This window comes from Eucyclogobius newberryi, unplaced genomic scaffold (assembly GCF_026437365.1).
Source record: "Eucyclogobius newberryi isolate DKJ021-1_F unplaced genomic scaffold, fEucNew1.0.hap1 SCAF_6, whole genome shotgun sequence".
NCBI classification, from domain to species: Eukaryota; Metazoa; Chordata; class Actinopteri; order Gobiiformes; family Gobiidae; genus Eucyclogobius; species Eucyclogobius newberryi.
In genome coordinates this window covers 1727195-1734344 of record NW_027316278.1, presented here as the reverse complement: position 1 = coordinate 1734344, position 7150 = coordinate 1727195, and positions in this window count along the sequence as shown.

Below are 7150 nucleotides of genomic sequence, written 5' to 3'. Positions count from 1 at the left end.
GTAAAAAAAAACAAGTGTAATTTCACCAACATGTGCTTCAGTTTATGTGAGTCATAACTTCAGATCTACTGAGAGAAACATTTAGTCAGAGGTATTTGTACTGAAAAATATTGTATTTGACTTTATAACAAAATAAACTTCTCCAGATCTAAAAAAAACTTTTAAATGTACTAACTAACATTTCCACGTCTCTGTAGTTCTCTGTAGTTCTCTGTGAAGCGTTTAAGCACGTCCTCTCCCTCCACGCGTCCTCTCTCTCCACACGTCCTCTCCCTCCACACGTCCTCTCTCTCCACACGTCCTCTCCCTCCACGCGTCCTCTCCCTCCACACGTCCTCTCCCTCCACACGTCCTCTCTCTCCACACGTCTCTCACTGTTGTGGCGGCCTACGGGCCGAACAGCAGTGCAGAGGACCCGGCCTTCTTAGAGTCCTTGGGAGGAGTACTGGACAGTGCACCGACCGGGGACTCCGTTGTTCTACTGGGGGACTTCAACGCCCATGTGGACAATAACAGTGACACCTGGAGAGGGGTGATCGGGAAGAACGACAGTTAATGGACTTCTGTGCCACGGATTGTCCATAACGAACACCATGTTCAAGCCAAGGTCCATCAGTGGCCCCAGGACAAGGTCAATGACCGACTTTGTTGTCGTGTCATCAGACCTCCGGCTGCGTGTCTTGGACACTCGGGTGAAGAGAGGGGCAGAGTTGTCAACCGATCACCACCTGGTGGTGAGTTGGATCCGCTGGCGGAGGAGGAAGCCGGACAGACTTGGCAGACCCAAACGCATTGTGAGGGTCTGTTTGGAACGTCTAGTGGAGCCCTCTGTCAGTAGGGTATTCAACTCGCACCTCCGGGAGAGCTTCTCCCATGTCCCGGGGGAGGTTGGGGACATTGAGTCCGAGTGGACCATGTTCTCCGCCTCCATTGTTGATGCGGCTGCTCGGAGCTGTGGTCGCAAGGTCTCCGGTGCCTGTCGTGGCGGCAACCCCCGAACCCGGTGGTGGACACCGGAGGTAAGGGATGCCGTCAGACTGAAGAAGGAGGCCTATCAGGCCACTCTGACTTGGGGGTCTCCGGAGGTCATCGACAGGTATCGGCAGGCCAAGCGAGCCGCGGCTCGTGCTGTCGCAGAGGCAAAAACCCGGGCCTGGGAGGAGTTGGGTGGACTATCGGTCGGCCCCAAAGAAATTCTGGCAAACCGTCCGGCGCCTCAGGAGGGGTAAGCAGTGCCTCACCAACACCGTTTACGGTGCGGGTGGAGGCCTGCTGACCTCGACTGGGGATGACGTCGGACGGTGGAAGGAATACTTTGAGGACCTCCTTAATCCCTCAGTCACGTCTTCCGAAGTAGAGACCGGGGACTCGGAGGCTGGCGCATCCATCACCCAAGCTGAAGTCACTGAGGTTGTTCGCAAACTCCTCTGTGGCAGGGCTCCGGGGGTGGATGAGATCCGCCCTGAGTACCTAAAGTATCTGGATGTTGTAGGACTGTCTTGGTTAACACGTCTCTGCAACATTGCGTGGCGTTCGGGGACCGTGCCTCTGGACTGGCAGACCGGGGTGGTGGTCCCTCTGTTCAAGAAGGGGGACCGAAGGATGTGTTCCAACTACAGAGGAATCACACTCCTCAGCCTCCCATAAGGTCTATTCCAAGGTACTGGAGAGGAGAATCTGACCGATAGTCGAACCTCGGATTCAGGAGGAGCAGAGTGGTTTTCGTCCTGGTCGTGGAACACTGGACCAGCTCTATACCCTCCATCGGGTGCTCGAGGGTTCATGGGAGTTTGCCTAACCAGTCCACATGTGCTTTGTGGATCTGGAGAAGGCTTTCGACCGTGTCCCTCGGGGTGTCCTTTGGGAGGTGCTCCGGGAGTACCGGGTCCGGGGCCCTTTGCTCAGGGCTGTCCGGTCCCTGTATGACCGGAGCAGGAGCTGTGTTCGCATTGCCGGCAGTAAGTCAGACCTGTTCCCTGTGCACGAGGGACTCCTCAGGGCTGCCCTTTGTCACCGGTTCTGTTCATAATTTTTATGGACAGAATTTCTAGGCGCAGTCAGGGGTCGGAGGGTGTGGTCAGGGGTCGGAGGGTGTGGTCAGGGGTCGGAGGGTGTCCGGTTGTGGTGAAGAGGGAGCTGAGCCGAAAGGCAAAGCTCTCTATTTACTGGTCGGTCTACGTTCCTACCCTCACCTATGGTCATGAGCATTGGGTAGTGACCGAAAGAACGAGATTGCGGATACAAGCGGTCAAAATGAGTTTCCTCCGCCGTGTGGCTGGGCGCTCCCTTAGAGATAAGGTGAGGAGCGCGGCCACACAGGGGGAGCTCGGAGTAGAGCCGCTGCTCCTCCAGCTGAGGTGGCTCGGGCATCTGTTCCGGAGCCTCCTGGGCGCCTCCCTCGGGAGGTGTTTCAGGCATGTCCCACCGGGAAGAGGCCCCGGGGAAGACCCAGGACACGCTGGAGAGACTGTGTCTCTCGGCTGGCCTGGGAACGCCTCGGGATCCCCCCGGAGGAGTTAGAGGAAGTGTCTGGGGAGAAAGAAGTCTGGGAGTCCCTGCTCAGACTGCTGCCCCCGCGACCCGGCCCCGGATAAAACGACAGAAGATGGATGGATAACATAGAATATAACATAGAATATAACATAGAATATAACATAGAATATAACATAGAATATAACAGAATATAACATAGAATATAACATAGAATATAACATAGAATATAACACAGAATATAACATAGAATATAACAGAATATAACATAGAATATAACAGAATATAACATAGAATATAACAGAATATAACATAGAATATAACATAGAATATAACATAGAATATAACATAGAATATAACATAGAATATAACAGAATATAACATAGAATATAACATAGAATATAACATAGAATATAACATAGAATATAACATAGAATATAACAGAATATAACACAGAATATAACATAGAATATAACATAGAATATAACATAGAATATAACAGAATATAACACAGAATATAACATAGAATATAACATAGAATATAACACAGAATATAACATAGAATATAACATAGAATATAACATAGAATATAACATAGAATATAACAGAATATAACACAGAATATAACAGAATATAACATAGAATATAACATAGAATATAACATAGAATATAACATAGAATATAACAGAATATAACACAGAATATAACATAGAATATAACATAGAATATAACAGAATATAACATAGAATATAACATAGAATATAACATAGAATATAACATAGAATATAACATAGAATATAACAGAATATAACATAGAATATAACAGAATATAACATAGAATATAACAGAATATAACATAGAATATAACAGAATATAACATAGAATATAACATAGAATATAACATAGAATATAACAGAATATAACATAGAATATAACAGAATATAACATAGAATATAACATAGAATATAACATAGAATATAACATAGAATATAACAGAATATAACATAGAATATAACAGAATATAACATAGAATATAACATAGAATATAACATAGAATATAACATAGAATATAACATAGAATATAACAGAATATAACATAGAATATAACAGAATATAACATAGAATATAACATAGAATATAACATAGAATATAACATAGAATATAACATAGAATATAACATAGAATATAACATAGAATATAACATAGAATATAACACAGAATATAACAGAATATAACACAGAATATAACAGAATATAACATAGAATATAACATAGAATATAACATAGAATATAACAGAATATAACATAGAATATAACATAGAATATAACATAGAATATAACAGAATATAACATAGAATATAACATAGAATATAACATAGAATATAACACAGAATATAACAGAATATAACATAGAATATAACAGAATATAACATAGAATATAACATAGAATATAACAGAATATAACATAGAATATAACATAGAATATAACATAGAATATAACATAGAATATAACATAGAATATAACAGAATATAACACAGAATATAACACAGAATATAACAGAATATAACATAGAATATAACATAGAATATAACATAGAATATAACAGAATATAACATAGAATATAACATAGAATATAACACAGAATATAACATAGAATATAACATAGAATATAACATAGAATATAACATAGAATATAACATAGAATATAACATAGAATATAACAGAATATAACATAGAATATAACATAGAATATAACATAGAATATAACAGAATATAACACAGAATATAACATAGAATATAACATAGAATATAACACAGAATATAACAGAATATAACATAGAATATAACAGAATATAACATAGAATATAACATAGAATATAACAGAATATAACATAGAATATAACATAGAATATAACATAGAATATAACAGAATATAACACAGAATATAACACAGAATATAACAGAATATAACATAGAATATAACATAGAATATAACATAGAATATAACAGAATATAACATAGAATATAACATAGAATATAACACAGAATATAACATAGAATATAACATAGAATATAACATAGAATATAACATAGAATATAACATAGAATATAACATAGAATATAACATAGAATATAACATAGAATATAACATAGAATATAACATAGAATATAACAGAATATAACATAGAATATAACACAGAATATAACATAGAATATAACAGAATATAACATAGAATATAACAGAATATAACATAGAATATAACATAGAATATAACAGAATATAACACAGAATATAACATAGAATATAACATAGAATATAACATAGAATATAACATAGAATATAACATAGAATATAACAGAATATAACATAGAATATAACATAGAATATAACATAGAATATAACATAGAATATAACATAGAATATAACAGAATATAACACAGAATATAACATAGAATATAACATAGAATATAACATAGAATATAACAGAATATAACACAGAATATAACATAGAATATAACATAGAATATAACACAGAATATAACATAGAATATAACATAGAATATAACATAGAATATAACATAGAATATAACAGAATATAACACAGAATATAACAGAATATAACATAGAATATAACATAGAATATAACATAGAATATAACATAGAATATAACAGAATATAACACAGAATATAACATAGAATATAACATAGAATATAACAGAATATAACATAGAATATAACATAGAATATAACATAGAATATAACATAGAATATAACATAGAATATAACAGAATATAACATAGAATATAACAGAATATAACATAGAATATAACAGAATATAACATAGAATATAACAGAATATAACATAGAATATAACATAGAATATAACATAGAATATAACAGAATATAACATAGAATATAACAGAATATAACATAGAATATAACATAGAATATAACATAGAATATAACATAGAATATAACAGAATATAACATAGAATATAACAGAATATAACATAGAATATAACATAGAATATAACATAGAATATAACATAGAATATAACATAGAATATAACAGAATATAACATAGAATATAACAGAATATAACATAGAATATAACATAGAATATAACATAGAATATAACATAGAATATAACATAGAATATAACATAGAATATAACATAGAATATAACACAGAATATAACAGAATATAACACAGAATATAACAGAATATAACATAGAATATAACATAGAATATAACATAGAATATAACAGAATATAACATAGAATATAACATAGAATATAACATAGAATATAACAGAATATAACATAGAATATAACATAGAATATAACATAGAATATAACACAGAATATAACAGAATATAACATAGAATATAACAGAATATAACATAGAATATAACATAGAATATAACAGAATATAACATAGAATATAACATAGAATATAACATAGAATATAACATAGAATATAACATAGAATATAACAGAATATAACACAGAATATAACACAGAATATAACAGAATATAACATAGAATATAACATAGAATATAACATAGAATATAACAGAATATAACATAGAATATAACATAGAATATAACACAGAATATAACATAGAATATAACATAGAATATAACATAGAATATAACATAGAATATAACATAGAATATAACATAGAATATAACAGAATATAACATAGAATATAACATAGAATATAACATAGAATATAACAGAATATAACACAGAATATAACATAGAATATAACATAGAATATAACATAGAATATAATAGAATATAACATAGAATATAACATAGAATATAACATAGAATATAACATAGAATATAACATAGAATATAACAGAATATAACATAGAATATAACATAGAATATAACATAGAATATAACAGAATATAACATAGAATATAACATAGAATATAACATAGAATATAACAGAGAATATAACAGAATATAACATAGAATATAACATAGAATATAACATAGAATATAACATAGAATATAACAGAATATAACATAGAATATAACATAGAATATAACATAGAATATAACATAGAATATAACAGAATATAACATAGAATATAACATAGAATATAACATAGAATATAACAGAATATAACACAGAATATAACATAGAATATAACATAGAATATAACATAGAATATAACATAGAATATAACAGAATATAACATAGAATATAACATAGAATATAACACAGAATATAACATAGAATATAACAGAATATAACAGAATATAACATAGAATATAACATAGAATATAACAGAATATAACATAGAATATAACATAGAATATAACATAGAATATAACAGAATATAACATAGAATATAACATAGAATATAACATAGAATATAACATAGAATATAACAGAATATAACATAGAATATAACATAGAATATAACATAGAATATAACAGAATATAACAGAATATAACATAGAATATAACATAGAATATAACATAGAATATAACATAGAATATAACAGAATATAACATAGAATATAACATAGAATATAACATAGAATATAACATAGAATATAACAGAATATAACATAGAATATAACATAGAATATAACATAGAATATAACAGAATATAACATAGAATATAACATAGAATA